Source organism: Galeopterus variegatus, unplaced genomic scaffold (assembly GCF_000696425.1).
Source record: "Galeopterus variegatus unplaced genomic scaffold, G_variegatus-3.0.2 Scaffold6160, whole genome shotgun sequence".
Classification (NCBI taxonomy): Eukaryota; Metazoa; Chordata; class Mammalia; order Dermoptera; family Cynocephalidae; genus Galeopterus; species Galeopterus variegatus.
The window spans coordinates 8,624-22,879 of NW_007732271.1; the positions used below are offsets into that span (position 1 = coordinate 8,624).

The 14,256-nt window shown below is 39.1% G+C and overlaps 1 long non-coding RNA gene across 2 annotated transcripts; it reads right to left on the reverse strand.

The window, feature by feature from the left end:
• Nucleotides 1-2,810: 2,810 nt before the first annotated feature.
• Nucleotides 2,811-13,889, reverse strand: LOC103605898. Of its 2 annotated transcripts, none has more exons than XR_551824.1 (3): nt 13,755-13,889; nt 5,495-5,542; nt 2,811-2,940 (listed from the first exon to the last, which is right to left on the reverse strand). It is a non-coding gene; the product is annotated as an uncharacterized LOC103605898 (long non-coding RNA). The 2 variants fall into 2 exon arrangements; XR_551825.1 differs by lacking the exon at nt 13,755-13,889 and adding an exon at nt 8,512-8,576 and having other exon boundaries at nt 2,811-2,950.
• Between the last annotated feature and the right edge of the window lie 367 nt (nt 13,890-14,256).

Genomic DNA, 14,256 nt, shown 5'->3' on the forward strand with positions numbered 1-14,256 from the left:
GAAATAAGAATTTATTTCTTAGTTTCGGAGGCTGGGAAGTCCAAGGTCCAGGGGGGTACATCTGGTGAGGGCCTTTTTCTTGGTGATGAGTCTCCACAGAGATGCAGGGTGTCACATGGTAAGAATGAGCTGAGCAAGAAAGCTAACCTCCTACTCGCTTTTCTTTTAAAGCCATCAGAATGAAACCCTCCATGAATGGATCAATCCATTCACAAGGTCACAGTCCTCACAATCTAATCACCTGTTAAAGGCTCCACCTTTCAAATACCATAATTGGATTTCCCACCTTCTTAACACTGTTTCAGTGGGGATTAAATTTCAATACACGAACTTTTGGGGGACACATTTATCCCATGTCAAACCTCTCTCTCTCTTTCTTTCAATCTGCCTTGTTAGATAATACCTGTTGTTGTGCAGAAGTCACAAGTTGTTTGCCTAAGGTGTTTTGTTGGAGTTAGGTTGGCCCAGCACAAACCAGGCTAACCTGGTTGAGCCCACAGACCTTGCTACTGAGCCTGAGTAAATGTCCAATGGGTGACCTTTTGACATCAGAGGGCTGAAAACTCCACCTCCAGATCATGCTAACACAGCCATTTTTTGAACATACAATCCATGAAGAGGCAGGCAGATAGCTGCCTTGCACCTGCACAGATCACTGAAGAATTTCCTCAAACCCTTTAACCAATCATGATTACCCATCCCTTGCATCACCCTTAACCACTTCCCCATAAATATTGCTTCTTTCCCACTGTTGGAAGGCAGATTTGAGATTTATTTCTCCTTTCTTTTTGATTGGCTGCCTTATGAATAATCTTTTTTTCTCTGCTATTAAGACCAGTGGTTCAGTGTTTGGCTTTCTGTTGTGTGTGGACAAATAAATTCCATTCAGTTTGGTAACAATACTTCACTCTATTTTGTTTTTTAATAAAAGATTCAAGAGAAAGAAAAGCTGCTCAGTATCACCCTCCTAAAAACAAAACTGCCTTTTTTCTCCAGTGTTGACTCAGGAAAGGGTATTTCTCATTATATTTGTTTAATTTTTTCCTTTCCTTAGGCTCTCTAGGGACTGAGAGGTAACTTTATTGCATATAATCAATAGGACTTAATACCTGGTACCATTAGCAAAGGTGGCAAACAATATTTTCAGAAAGTCTCTAGAAAAACTTTTCTTAAAGTCCAGGGCATTTTTTAAAGTTTTTGAAATTTTCATTTTTTACAGCTTGTGATTTACTGCTGCAAATTTCTACTATCTATGGTCCAAGTATGACACTTCTAAACCTGTTGGATATTATTCTTTCCTTTTTAAGCAACTTTTCTCTGCTTTAGAATGTATAAATACAAGAAAGCTAACCAACCAGATTTTTGGAATTCAGGTTGTCAAATAGTATTTTGCTACACCATTTTAGGATTTATCTGGAAAAACTATAACCAAACAAAGAGGAGGGTACTCATGATAACTAAATATAATGTGTAGTCCTGATTTGAACCCTGAACCAGAAATTTTTTTCTTCTTTTTCTATAAAGAACACTACTGGGAAAACTGATAAAATTTTAATAATGTCTGTAGATAACAATCATGTATTAATTTTCCTGATTTAGGTAATGATACTGTGATTATGGAAGAGAATGAACTTTAAGTATTTGGGGTAAATAGACATCTTGCCTGCAACTCAATCTCAGAGTTCAGAGAAAGAAAGAGGATACAAAAGCAAATGTGGTAAGATGTTAACATTTGGGTATCTGGGTGAAAGGTATATGGGAATTCTTTGTACTATTCTTTTACAACTTTTGTTACCAACAGACAAGCCTCGGCTTGCCCTCTCACACTAAACAAATGACTTGAAAGCCCAAAAATTGAAGCAAGGATTGGAAGGTTTTATTCAGATTACTGGTACTCAACTAAATGTCTAACCAAGCAAATAAACAAAGAAAAGAGGAGCAGTGGGGTTCAGTTTATCTTAGTCCCAATCGGTGGGGACAACCTATTCCACTGACACAGTAATTGATAAAAGCAGTTCTTCCCATGGCTGTCGGCCCAAAGAAGAAAAGTACTGACTAGATTTAAATCTGAGAAACAAAGCATAGCCAGGAGCCCTCCAGGGTGCACCTACATAGTAGCGGATACAATCCAACCAAACAGCAGAAGGCAGCTCAGAAAATCAGAGAAAGATAAAGAGAATTTTAGTGGCATCTGGACTTCCAGTCACTGTGTGGCATGGGAATGAATCCCCACCACTCTCATGAATCCCCCGTCAGGGGGAACCTGCTCAAGCAAGGTCTTCACGGTGTAGGACTGGTCTTCCAACCTCTGCTAGTCACCCATCAGGGCAAGCCGCTGCTGGCCAGAGGGAGCATTCTTCTCACAAGTCGAGAGGACCTTAAGCTGTAGTTGTTGTCCAGCAGTCATTTTAAAGAGGAAGAAAAGAGGGAAAAGTGAGAGTACAAGAGAATAAAGCATTGCCTTGTCAGAATTTAGGCTGGGGACTCTAGGAGAGACTTACTAGCAGCAGAGACATGGGAGCAAAATAGTCCCAGTGGCCACTTGTCTCTTGCAGCTGGAGTCTTCTCTGGTGCCCAAAGCTTTCCAATTTTTGGTGGTGACTGAATGAGGCTCTTGGGTTTAAAAGTCACAGAAATGAGCAATGTACCCAGCAGTAAAGCAAGCAATGCTTTATTAAAAGAGGAGATAGACTTATACATAAGGGGAGTAGCTACAGTAAAGCTAACCCCCCGAGGGAAGCTGTTCAGGGTCTTTTATAGGGAAAGGAGTTAAGGGGTACAGGTCAGTGTCACTGGAGGTGGTCCATTCTGTTCTTCCAGGTTGCATCATCGGTGCATGCTCAGTAGGTCCAAGATGGTGGTGGTGGTGATCATCATCAGCATAGGAGGGTCATTGTAGTCATTGAAGCTTTGTGCAGCTTTGTGCGCATGTGGGAATTCCTAAAGGGGTCTTAAGGTTAATCTGTAACTTAATTTTTACAATTATGGTAAACAAGCTTGGGGAGGGGCTTTGCAACTCAGTGAATATCTGTTTCCTCTCTTATCTCAGTCTATTTTATCAGGGCGGGCCATTAGGTAATCATTAGTCCTAGGAGCTTCAGACTGGAGAGTGGAAAAGTAACAAAGTGTCCTCTGCAAGGAAAATGGGGTCAGTTTGGTTCACAGGCCTAGCCTTACTCTGTTTCACTTTAATGAAAGTCTGAAATTATTTCAAAATAATTTTTAACGCTAACCCATGCTTGATCAAAACAACTTTTTTCTTAATAGTTGGGGGTGGGAGATAAGAGCAGAAAAAAATTAAGATCAGTGTCCCTGAGGAAATCTTTGAGCACTTTACAGGATCCCTGAATATTACATGTGGAAAGCAAAAACCTAAATTTAAAAGAAAATTTGGGGGATTAGAGTGTCTAATGTTTGGCTAGGAAGACCAATACAAAATCATGACTTAAAAAGTACCCACTTTTTTTTTTTTTTTCCTTTTTGTCTTTTTTCGTGTCCGGCAACGGATCGCAACCCTCAGTGTCACGCCCGTACCAGACCGGGACCGGCAACGGGATCGCAACCCTCGGTGTTACGCCCGCACCTCGCTCAGCCAGTGAGCAAGAACCGGTCTGTATGTGGGATCTGAACCCTCGGCGGGAGCACCGCCACACTCCCAAGCGGCGCACTGTAGCAGTGCGCCACCAGGCCGGCCCAAAAAAAAGTACCCACTTTTATAGGTGCATTAATGTTTAATTCAATATACTGCCATTCCATATAAGCAAAATCAATGATATCCTAGTAAGCTAATAATGCTGGCTAAAGACATTAGAAATAGCAAGCACTATCAGATTGTCGGAGATGAAATTGTGTTATTATGCTCAGCATGTGGGGCAACGATCATGCTTGCACACTGTTGATGGGATTTAGATTGGTATTATCAAGTATGATCTTTCTGAAGAGCAATCAGGTAGTACGTATTACATTTTAAAATGTTCGTACTCTTTGACTCAACAATTAGACTTCTAGAAATTTATTCGAAGAAAATAGTGGATACAAGTGCACAAACAGGTACTCACAGCAAAGAACAGCAGACAATATGTATTTATTAGTAGGAGACTGATTAAATAAATTATGGTTTATCCTTACAAGAGAACATTCTTGAGTCATCACAAAGTATGAGATAAATTAACAAGCAGCAATGTCCTTAGTATATTAAATGGAAAAAAAAGGTTGCAGAATGGTATATATAATATGATCCCATTTACATTTATATTACTTATTACATTTAAAATAGAAATATTATATAGGTATTTTTTTTTTAAAAATTGAAGGAACACATGCCAAAAAAGAATTGTGGGTGAGTAAGGAGTTAGAAGAATACACTACACTATATACATGGCAGAATACATAATTTGCAATGGTACAAAATGAAAATGTGGAGCCCCTTGTTTAAAAACTAAGAACTTCAAGGTGGTGACACTAGAGCATTAAGCCAAGAATGGTGCCCTATGTGAAGGGTCACATGTTCATAAATCCAGCCTTGACTATACATTAAGATATATGCTACACTATACTATATATTATACTCTATAGGGTAAGATGTACACTACAGTAAGTGGTTGAATATGGTTGGGTGGGTGAAAATATACATGTGGTTTATCTTTCTCTCTCTCTTCCTTTTTATTATTTTGGGTAATGTAGCAAGGACAATAAAAAGTATGTTTACGGGGACTGGCCAGTTAGCTCCATTGGTTAGAGCACAGCCTTGTAATACCAAGGTCAAGGGTTCAGTTCCCTGTACCAGACAGCCACCAAAATAATAAAAATAATAAATGTGGATGAAAATGTGCATTTAAAAATAAATAATAATTCCTATGATGAGCTAGTTTAAGCATGCTGAGCATTAGCATTTTCCCGAAGTACCCTTCAGATTATTTCACGTGTCATAAGAGTGCCTCCAAGAGGACTGTCAGACATGCAATGAGGAGACAGAGATGTCTGGCTCTTCAACAAGGTTTCTAAGGCAAAATTTAATTACTATTTTAAAGAGTTTTCCATGTTAGTGACTATTGAGACTGATAAATGTGGGGTAATTTTTTTCTCTTCTCATATGGCAAGTAGAAGTATAAGGAAAAATAGGAACAAAAATGTAAAACTTTAACAAGTATTTCTTATCTCTAGAAATTAAGTAGCTCTTCTAGGTCATCTGGGCATTGATATTTTTCTAGTGCTCTAAATAGTTCTATGATATCCTTGAATTAACCAAATAGTAATATTACTAGTCGTTAGTTGACTTGATCTGTCTACAAGTTGAATGTTTCCTCTGATGCTTCTATTTATAAGTAGAACTAAAAACCGGGTAAGTCTAATTTGGGATCAGCATGGTAGCTTATGTTCTGCCACATAGAACACCAAGGTTTGATTAGGCAGATCTTAGGGTTGAAGCCAAAAAGCAAGAGTACAAGACATTCTTATATCTAGCAGGCTGTAAATAAGATGGTCTAACACTTACCAGGCTCTGCTTCTCATTACTTACATGGACAGCAACCTTTAACAGGCCCTAATGAGAGAGTTGGGATAAACATGTAAGTGAAAGGAAAAGTGTTTCCAAAATTCAGCAGAGTGGGGAAGGAGTGAGAAAAACATTAAAAGATCTGTTGTTAAAGATTTTTCCAAAGACCATTGTAAGGTAACCAGTAATAACTAGGTCAAAATGGCACACCAGGAGCTATAGACCTTTGACTTCATAGGCATCTAGGGAATCTGTTGAAATTCTATTTGAGAAGTTCTCCAAGAGACTTTAAGGTTTTGTATAACATGGTGACAGACTATAAATAGAAAGCTGATAAATCCTATGAGGTATGTATTTCAAGACTAATTTCTGTGCCTTAAAAGTGTTCAATCTTGGGGGCTGGCCAATTAGCTCAGTTCGTTAGAGCATGATGCTGATAACACCAAGGTCCAGGGTTTAATAACTGTACTGGCCAGATGCAAAAAAATAAAAATAAAAATTCAATCTTATACTATTTTAAAATTCATGATCCAGAATTATAATTATGTGTGTATACATGGTACCATATGTCACATATAATCTATGCTCAGCAATAGAGAAAAACAACAAATAAACCCATCAGAGTTCTACTTATATATGATTATCCAAAGCAGTCATCTGTTTTAAGGCTTCAGTTTGTCTTCATTCAGGTTATCAAAGCCACGTATATTCATGAGAATTAATTTTCACCAGTTTGATTAGCACTATTATTCTCAAATTTCAAAATAGAATCTATAATCAAGGTGTAAGATATGACTGAAGGTAGAAATCTGCCATTTTCACAAGTGCAAAAAAATCTCTACTAATGCATTTGCGCTTAATGGCTTTTACCTTAAATACTACAATGACTTTTTCTTTGAAATTATTATATTATATATACATGTGTGTCTGACAAGACAAACTTTCTAACAGTATCCTCTGAAGACTGAATGGGCTATGACTCAAGAAATATTGAGGCTGGAAAACCACTTTGTGGGGATGTTGAAATGAGATTTCAAGCAAAAATAGATTGAACTAGATAACATCTATGCTTTCTTCCAATTCTAAGACATCATGAATATAAAACAATTCTCACACTTCTTGATCAGGGCAAAGGATGGTAGTAGCATTGGGGATGGAGAAGAGGCAAATGTGAGCAACTCCATGAAGACCTCCTATTTATTCAATACAATTTGGCACTAACTGAATGTGGGATACAGGAGAAAAGGATGAAGAATAAAAGATACTTAATGTTATCAGCCAAGAAACTGAGTAGCACCATTAGTAGAAATGAGAAAGGATTAAGAATAAACAGGCGTCTTTTCTCCTATTGTTTTGATTGCAAAGGAATCCCCCTGAACAGGGTAATTAAAAATAGAGAAGCTAACTCTGCAATTCTGTTTTGTTTGTTGGTATGAGAAATGGTTCCAAGAGGTCATTTCAGATGTGGCAGGAGACCCCACTCCTGACTGGGTCTGTGGGGCAAGGGCCCTGGGAAGGAGGTTAGTAAAGAGAAACCAGAATGTCTGTCAAATAGGCTCGATTTAGGAGGAGAGAAAGAACAGTTAATGGAAAAATATTCTGCCTCTTTGGGAATTGTATTAGTCTGTTACACATAACAGAATACCTGAATGTGGGTAATTTATAAGAAAATGAAATTTATTTCTCACAGCTTGGGAGGCTGGGAAGTACGAGGTCCAGGGGGCACATCTGGTGAGGGCCTTCTTCTTGGTGGGGACTCCCTAGAGTCCCGCAGTATAGCAAAACATCACATGGTGAGACTGGCGAGAGCATTTTCATGTCCTCTCCTTATAAAGCCATCACTTCACACCCATGATGACCCATTAAACCATTAACTTATTATTCTATGAATGGATTAACCCATTCATGAGAACATAGTCCTCACGATCCTATCACCTCTTAAAGGCCCCATCTTTCAACACTGCCACACTGGGAATCAATCTTCCACATGAGCTTTGAAAGGGACAAACATTCAACCCATATCTGGAATTGGCTCAAAAACTGGAACAGGCCTGAGCTTTAAGAGGGTAGGGAAGGCAGTGGCAGAGCACTGTACATGAAATTTAAGCTCACATCAAGGAACTCAGAATACAATAGATTTCACAGGCTCAGTGGAGCTAATCTTTACGAAGAATATCATAAAGAAAATGATATTTGAGAAAACACAAGAGAAAAAGTAGGCAGAAAGAGATCCAGGAAAATACTGCATAAATTTATTCAGAAAGTAATATGGAACTAGATATTACTGACTTCTAAAATTCTGTCCTTGAAACACTAATTATTTGGTATGTTTTTTGAGTAAGAGATCTATAACCATGATTTTATATATGCATTACTTTGAAATGTTGCATGACATATGATCTATTACCCTTATTTCAAGGCTGCAACCATCTTATAATGAGCTCTGTTAGGCCACATCTAGTAGTTCTGTTATGTTCCAGGAACTGGAACATCCTCAGCATCACTTGAGCTCCTGTTAGAAATTCAAATCTTCAGGGGCTATCCCAGACCTACTGAAACAGAAACCCCAGGGATAAAGCCCAACAATCTGGGTTTAAAGCCTTCCAGGTGATTGTAATGCACTCTGAAGTTTGGGACCCATTCCCGTAGGCATTTCAAAACTAGACCTCTTTAGAGGTCCAGCTGAGCAGAACAATCAGCTAGAAACATTGGGGGTTTTGCAGCTAGGTAGGCTTGGAATCAAACTAGGGTTGCAGAAGTTAGTTGTGCAGGTTCTTGAGAAATTTACTTAGCCTTTCTGAACCTCAGGTTCCTCATACAGAAAATGGAAATAATAATACTTGCCTCAAAAGTTTACTTTGAACACTGAAGTTTATAAACCTTCATGGTAATAGGAGTGCTGGCCCTGGTGTCAGGCCATTTTAAATGCCAGCTCTACCACTTACTGTGTGATTTTGGGCAAATTACTAAACCTCTCTGTGCTTCAATTTTCTCATTTGTAAAGTAAGTACACCTACCTCATAGGGTTGTGGTGAATTAGAAGACTGCCTGCTACACAAGTGCTCAATAGGTGTTATCTGTTCATAATAGAAATACAAATAACAATAACAATAAAATTCCTCAGGTAGATAAAACACCTATACCTAAAATATGAGGGGGGGTTCAACATTTGTTTGCTTCTTTTTTAAAGTGTATAGCAGCTGTTATGCCCAGGCAGTCTCCCATCCAAGTACTAACCAGGCTGACTGATGTTCAATATTTGGTAAAAATTATTATTACTGTCATTATAAAATTTTTTCCCATAAAGTGTTAGGTTATAAGAGGTTCCAGTATATGGGCACCCCCTGATACTTTAATATATTCTTTACATTCCAATGTCTTCTTTCACCTCTAAATAACTTCTGTGGATTATATTAATATCAATTTCTTTGTTTTGACAGCATACTCTAGTTATATAAGATGCTACCCTTGGGGGAAGCTGAGTGAAGGGGATGTGGGACCTCCTTGTACATTTTAGTTTTTTGCAACTCCTATGAATCTATAATTATTTAAAAATAAAAAGTTTAAAAAAAAAAAGATAGGGGTCAAGAGCTTGCCTGAAGTGAGAGGTATTAGAGGCAGAGGTCAGGCCTATAATTTTAAGTTTTTCTTCAATTAAACAGACAAAATTAAGTTTAAAAAATCTAAAGAAAAACTAGGTGATTCATCTCCCTCAATCAAATTAATATCAACGGCTAGCCTTTTAATTTATTGTCTTTTACCATTCAGGTACTTAAATCAAAATAAAGTAGTTTTCTCCAAGCTCCTCAAGTTAGAAGTCAGAAAAGTCTGGCAATAAAAGGAACGAAGGAGTCCCCTAATACCTGATCAATTTTTTTTCCCCAGAGAAAAATAAAGGTATATTAGCAAAGGTTCAATGTTTTTCTCTCAAAAAAAATCTCAAACAAAAACCGAAAAAACAGAAAACGAGCCCAACTGTTACAAACACAAATTACATTTTGTAAGATTTAACAACATAAAAAATTTCTTCTTTTTTCAGCAAAGACTACCCAGCATTTTGGTCAAGAAATCACACGTAATACAAGGTATTGCTCAAACAGTAACAGAAACCGTAAATCCATATTATAAAGAGAGATTTTGCAATCTACGATTAAATTTTTATATCATGAGAATAGTCCAAACTGCTTAAATAAAATAATATACAATTATAATTATTCTTAAGTTACATTTGACGAACTAAAACCCTGTGTAAGCCTTCACAAATCCCCTTACAAATCTCTGCTGCAGAGCAAATTTCTTTATTCAGAAATGACTCTAAGAGGAGAATTTCATGACACATTGAAAACAAGTATCTCCATAATATTTTAGACTTTTCCAATACCAAAAGTAATAACAAGTCAGAATATTATGTTACCTAACATTAAATAAGTCTACTTAAAAACAGGTCTCATATACAGGTTTTATAATTTTTGGCTATAACTACTATATTTCATACACACAAAAAGCATCTTTCTTAAATTTGTAATAAACTGAATGTTTGTGTCCCCCAAAAATTCATGTTGAGATCCTAACCCCCAATGTGATGGTATTAAGAGGTGATGCCTTTGGGAGGTAATTAGGTCATGAGGGCGGAACTCTCATGAATGGGATTACTGCCTGTGTTGGTTAATTTCAGGTGTCAACTTGATTAGATTAAGGAATACATAGAAACCTGGTAAAGCATTATTTTTGGGTATGTCTATGAGAGTGTTTCCAGAAGAGATTAGCATGTAAGTCTGAGTGGATCGGGTGGGAAAGATCCACCCTCAATATAGGCAGGCACCATCCAGTCCACTGGAGGCCTAGGGAGAACAAAAATGTAGAAAAAGACGAATCACTTGCTCTGTTTCTGCTGGAGTCAGGATACACTCTTCTCTCCTTTCCATGGACATCTGAACTTAAGACTCTTAGCCTTTGCATTCTAGGACTTACACCAGTGGAACCCCTGGCTTTCAGGCCTTTGGCCTTGGACTGAAAATCACACCATTTGCTTCCCTGGTTCTGAGGCTCCTGGACTTGAACAGAACCATGCTACTGGCATCCAGTTTGCAGATGGCCTATCATGGGACTCCTCAGCCTTCACGATTGCACGAACCAATTCCCCTAATAAATCCCCTTTCGTATATCTGTATACATATCCTATTGGTTCTGCCTTTCTGGAGAACCCTGACTAATACAGTGCCCTTATAAGAAGGGACAAGACAGCTTGCCCTCTGTGGCTGCTCTCCACCATATGAGAATACCAGAAGACAGCCATCTGCAAACCAGGAAGCAGGCCCTCGCCAGACACCAGATCAGCCAGCGCCTTAATGTTGGACTTCACATCCTCCAGAACCATGAGAAATAAATGTTTGTTGTTTAAGCCATCCACTGTATGGTAATCTGTTGTAACAGCCCAAAGTAAGATAATGTTGAAATGGTGTTAATGATTCTGCACTTTACTACTTCCTTAGTTCCGTAAATTAAATTTCTGAAACCTCCTAACCAGTGAGATCTACCATATCTTGCCAATTAGGTTGGCAATCTGCATTTAGTGCTATTACAAACTTCCTGAAGAACTTCTTTACCCTTTTGATATTTTATGTATCTTCTGTTTGGGAAGAGCTGAAAGTACAGACAGACAATAAACATGTAAACTTGTTGACAAATGAGTAGAGACAATTTCAAGTGAAAAAGTTAGGTCAGTAAACAGATTACTGAAAAATTATAATTAAGGACAACTTTGTCACAGCAAAGTATACTACACTACTTTTAAACACATAGGGGGTTTTGTCCTGAAATGTATGTCTGATTTATTCTCCGAACTTTAACCCTCAAATGAGTATGATACCGAATCAAGAATTCTTAGAAGGAACTCAGTGTATTTTAGAAGCAATAACAACTCAATCCATATTTTTATCAAGTGTTAGCTTATTTTCAACTTCAGGGACATACAGTTGTCCCACAGTAGCTATAGGAGTTGGTTTCAGGACCTCTCATGGATACCAAAATCTGCAGATGGTCAAGTCCCTGATACAAAATGACATAGTATTCACATATAATCTATGTACATCCTCCCATATTCTTTAAATCATGTCTAGATTGCTTATAATACCTAACACAAAGTAAATGGTATGTAAATAGTTGTTATACTGTATTGTTTAGGGAATCATGACAAGAAAAAAGTTCTGTACTATACATGTTCAGTACAGACACAATTCTATTTTTCAAATATTCTCAATCTGTGGTTGGTTGAATCCACAGATGCAGAACCCATGAATAGGGAGGGCCAACTGTACACTTAAATAAGCTTAGATTCAGGTCTTACATATGACAAATAGTCACTGAGTTCTGATGAGGGGTCTTTGAAAAGTTCACAGAAAGATTTGTATTATCTTTTAATTCTATTTTTCCATGAACTTTTGAAGCACCCTTGTACTCTATGGAAAGTACTAATGGGTGCTGGGTATAGAGTATTGTACAAAACAAATATGGGCTTTGATTTCAGAGAGATTACTGTTTAGAGAAGGTAGACCTTAGTCAGATATTAAATAAAATTACAAGTTGTGGTTATTTCCTGGGGCTGGCTGGTTAGCTCAGCTGTTTAGAGCACAGCCTTGTAATACCAAGGTCAAGGGTTTGGATCCCCATACCAGCCAGCTCCCTCCCCCCCCCCAATTCACATCAGATTAACACACATATAAGATTAACTGGTACTGATAGAAAGAAATTGATCATTTGACTAAAAATGGTGAGTATGTGCCCCTTGATCAAAGCAAACTGCCATATATAAAATTGCAAGTTGTGGTTATTTCCTATTTGTATTGCATATCTCTCAGTTGGTAACTGTGATCATGCCCTTTTTAAAGGAATATTCTGCAGAAAGAACTTCGGGTTGCTGATTAATCACCAGAGACAACCAGTTGTAGCTGGGAGACATGAAGACATACAAGAGCAAACAAGCTCATAAACTTCATCATGAAAGTTATCATGACATTTATTCCAAGAAGTACAAAATATTAATTTATACGTGCATATTAACAGGATAACTTCTAATCATAGGGTGAGAATTTGTCAGTAATTTTTTTTTTTTCCTGAACCCTGCATGACAAAATCCATGGTGGTGGAAAACACACACGTATTCCAACTTTTCAACTGAATTTTTCTTACTCTAAGATTATTCTGAAAACATCAGTGTTCCAGCACAGAAATACAATGTTACTTCGATTGAATGAGTCTTTGGGGAATAATAATTTATAATGAACTTCACTTGTATTTTAGGATCTGCACTGAATTTACATTCAAGTTAACTTCAGTGTGAATTATTTTCAGGCACAGCTTGTTTGTCATAGCCCAGGTGAAAGTATACAAAGTCCTGAGGACTTTAAAGGAATTAACTCTGCTGCTACATTTTTACCTTTCCCTCCTACATTACATCTTCTCCAAGTGACTCTCTTCATTTCCCCTCCTTCAAAGGGAACTCAGTCGTTTGTACTGGTTAAACCCAATGTCTTCTTCCTTTATTTTAGAAATTTGACTTTAAAATTGTTTCCTTAAGGAACAATTGAATTTTAAACGTTAGTTTCTGCATGCTGTTCTTCCAAAAAAAAAATACCAAAAAGGATCAGGGGTCAACGTTTCCGAAGGAGATTGTATCAGGGTCTTTCCCCCCTACCTCGCTATATTTAAACACACCCAAAGTCTCTATTCTTTGCTTCTGACCTGAGTTGCTGCTGACTACTTCACATATCCCTTCGCATTTGCGGTGCTATTAGTTGGTATTTAAATATATTTAAAAACGATTTCCTCCTCTTCTGAAATTTTTGAGTGCGCTCTCGTTTGTGTTATTTCTGCCTCTGGTAATGATGATCCTGGTAAACGATATCCAGGCCAAATAGCTTAACTTTCTAAGACGAATTACCTAGGAAGTGGTATAATCACAGGATCATGGGCTCCTCCCAAGTTCCTACCTGTTGCGGTCACTTGGTCAGGAGGGTGAATCGCATTCGTCTAATGGGTTCCTTTCCTTCTCCACCCACCGTCCCTCTCGCTTTCCGCTGCGCCTCCCGAACGCAGGTCACCCCTGCCAGTCCTGGCCCCAAGACCCGGCCCTCAAACGACAGGGAACCCCTGCCGAGGAATAGAGCTAGGGGTTCCCGACCCTAGAAAGAGTCGAAGCGCATCTCTACTCCCTACAAAGAGAGCGCATCGTGCAAAGAATGCCTTGGAAAAGAAGACGCACCGGCGGAGAAAAGCACGTGACTTCAACTCGGCTTCAACCCTGGACCTCCGACGTCTCGGGCTACCCTGACAACTGGAACAAACCAACTCGTGCCCGCCCCGTTCCCCGTGCCTCTCCATCCCCTTCCCGGCCTCCCCTCAAGTCTACTTTTCTTCCGCTTCCTCCCCTTCTCTCCGGAGGCACGTGGTCCCTCCCTGCCCTGCCCCCGCCGCACCCCTCCCAGCCCGGGGTACCCAGCCCATTACTCCCAGCGTCGCCTGCTTCCCCTTTCCGTTCGCTCTTTCCGCCCCCGCTCTCCATCTCCCCTTCTGATTGGTCGAGCGCACCCGGTTGGCCAATCGGCGGGCTGGGCTGGCGACGATGGGCGTGGCCGCGGAGCCGGGGCCCTCAGATCGAGGCTGCCTCCCCCTCTTAGCCGGCAGCACATTCCGCCGCCGTTGCCGCTGCCTGGCCCCGCAGTTGTCTTTGCCGGAGCTGCTGCTGTCGCGCTCGGGTTAGGGCG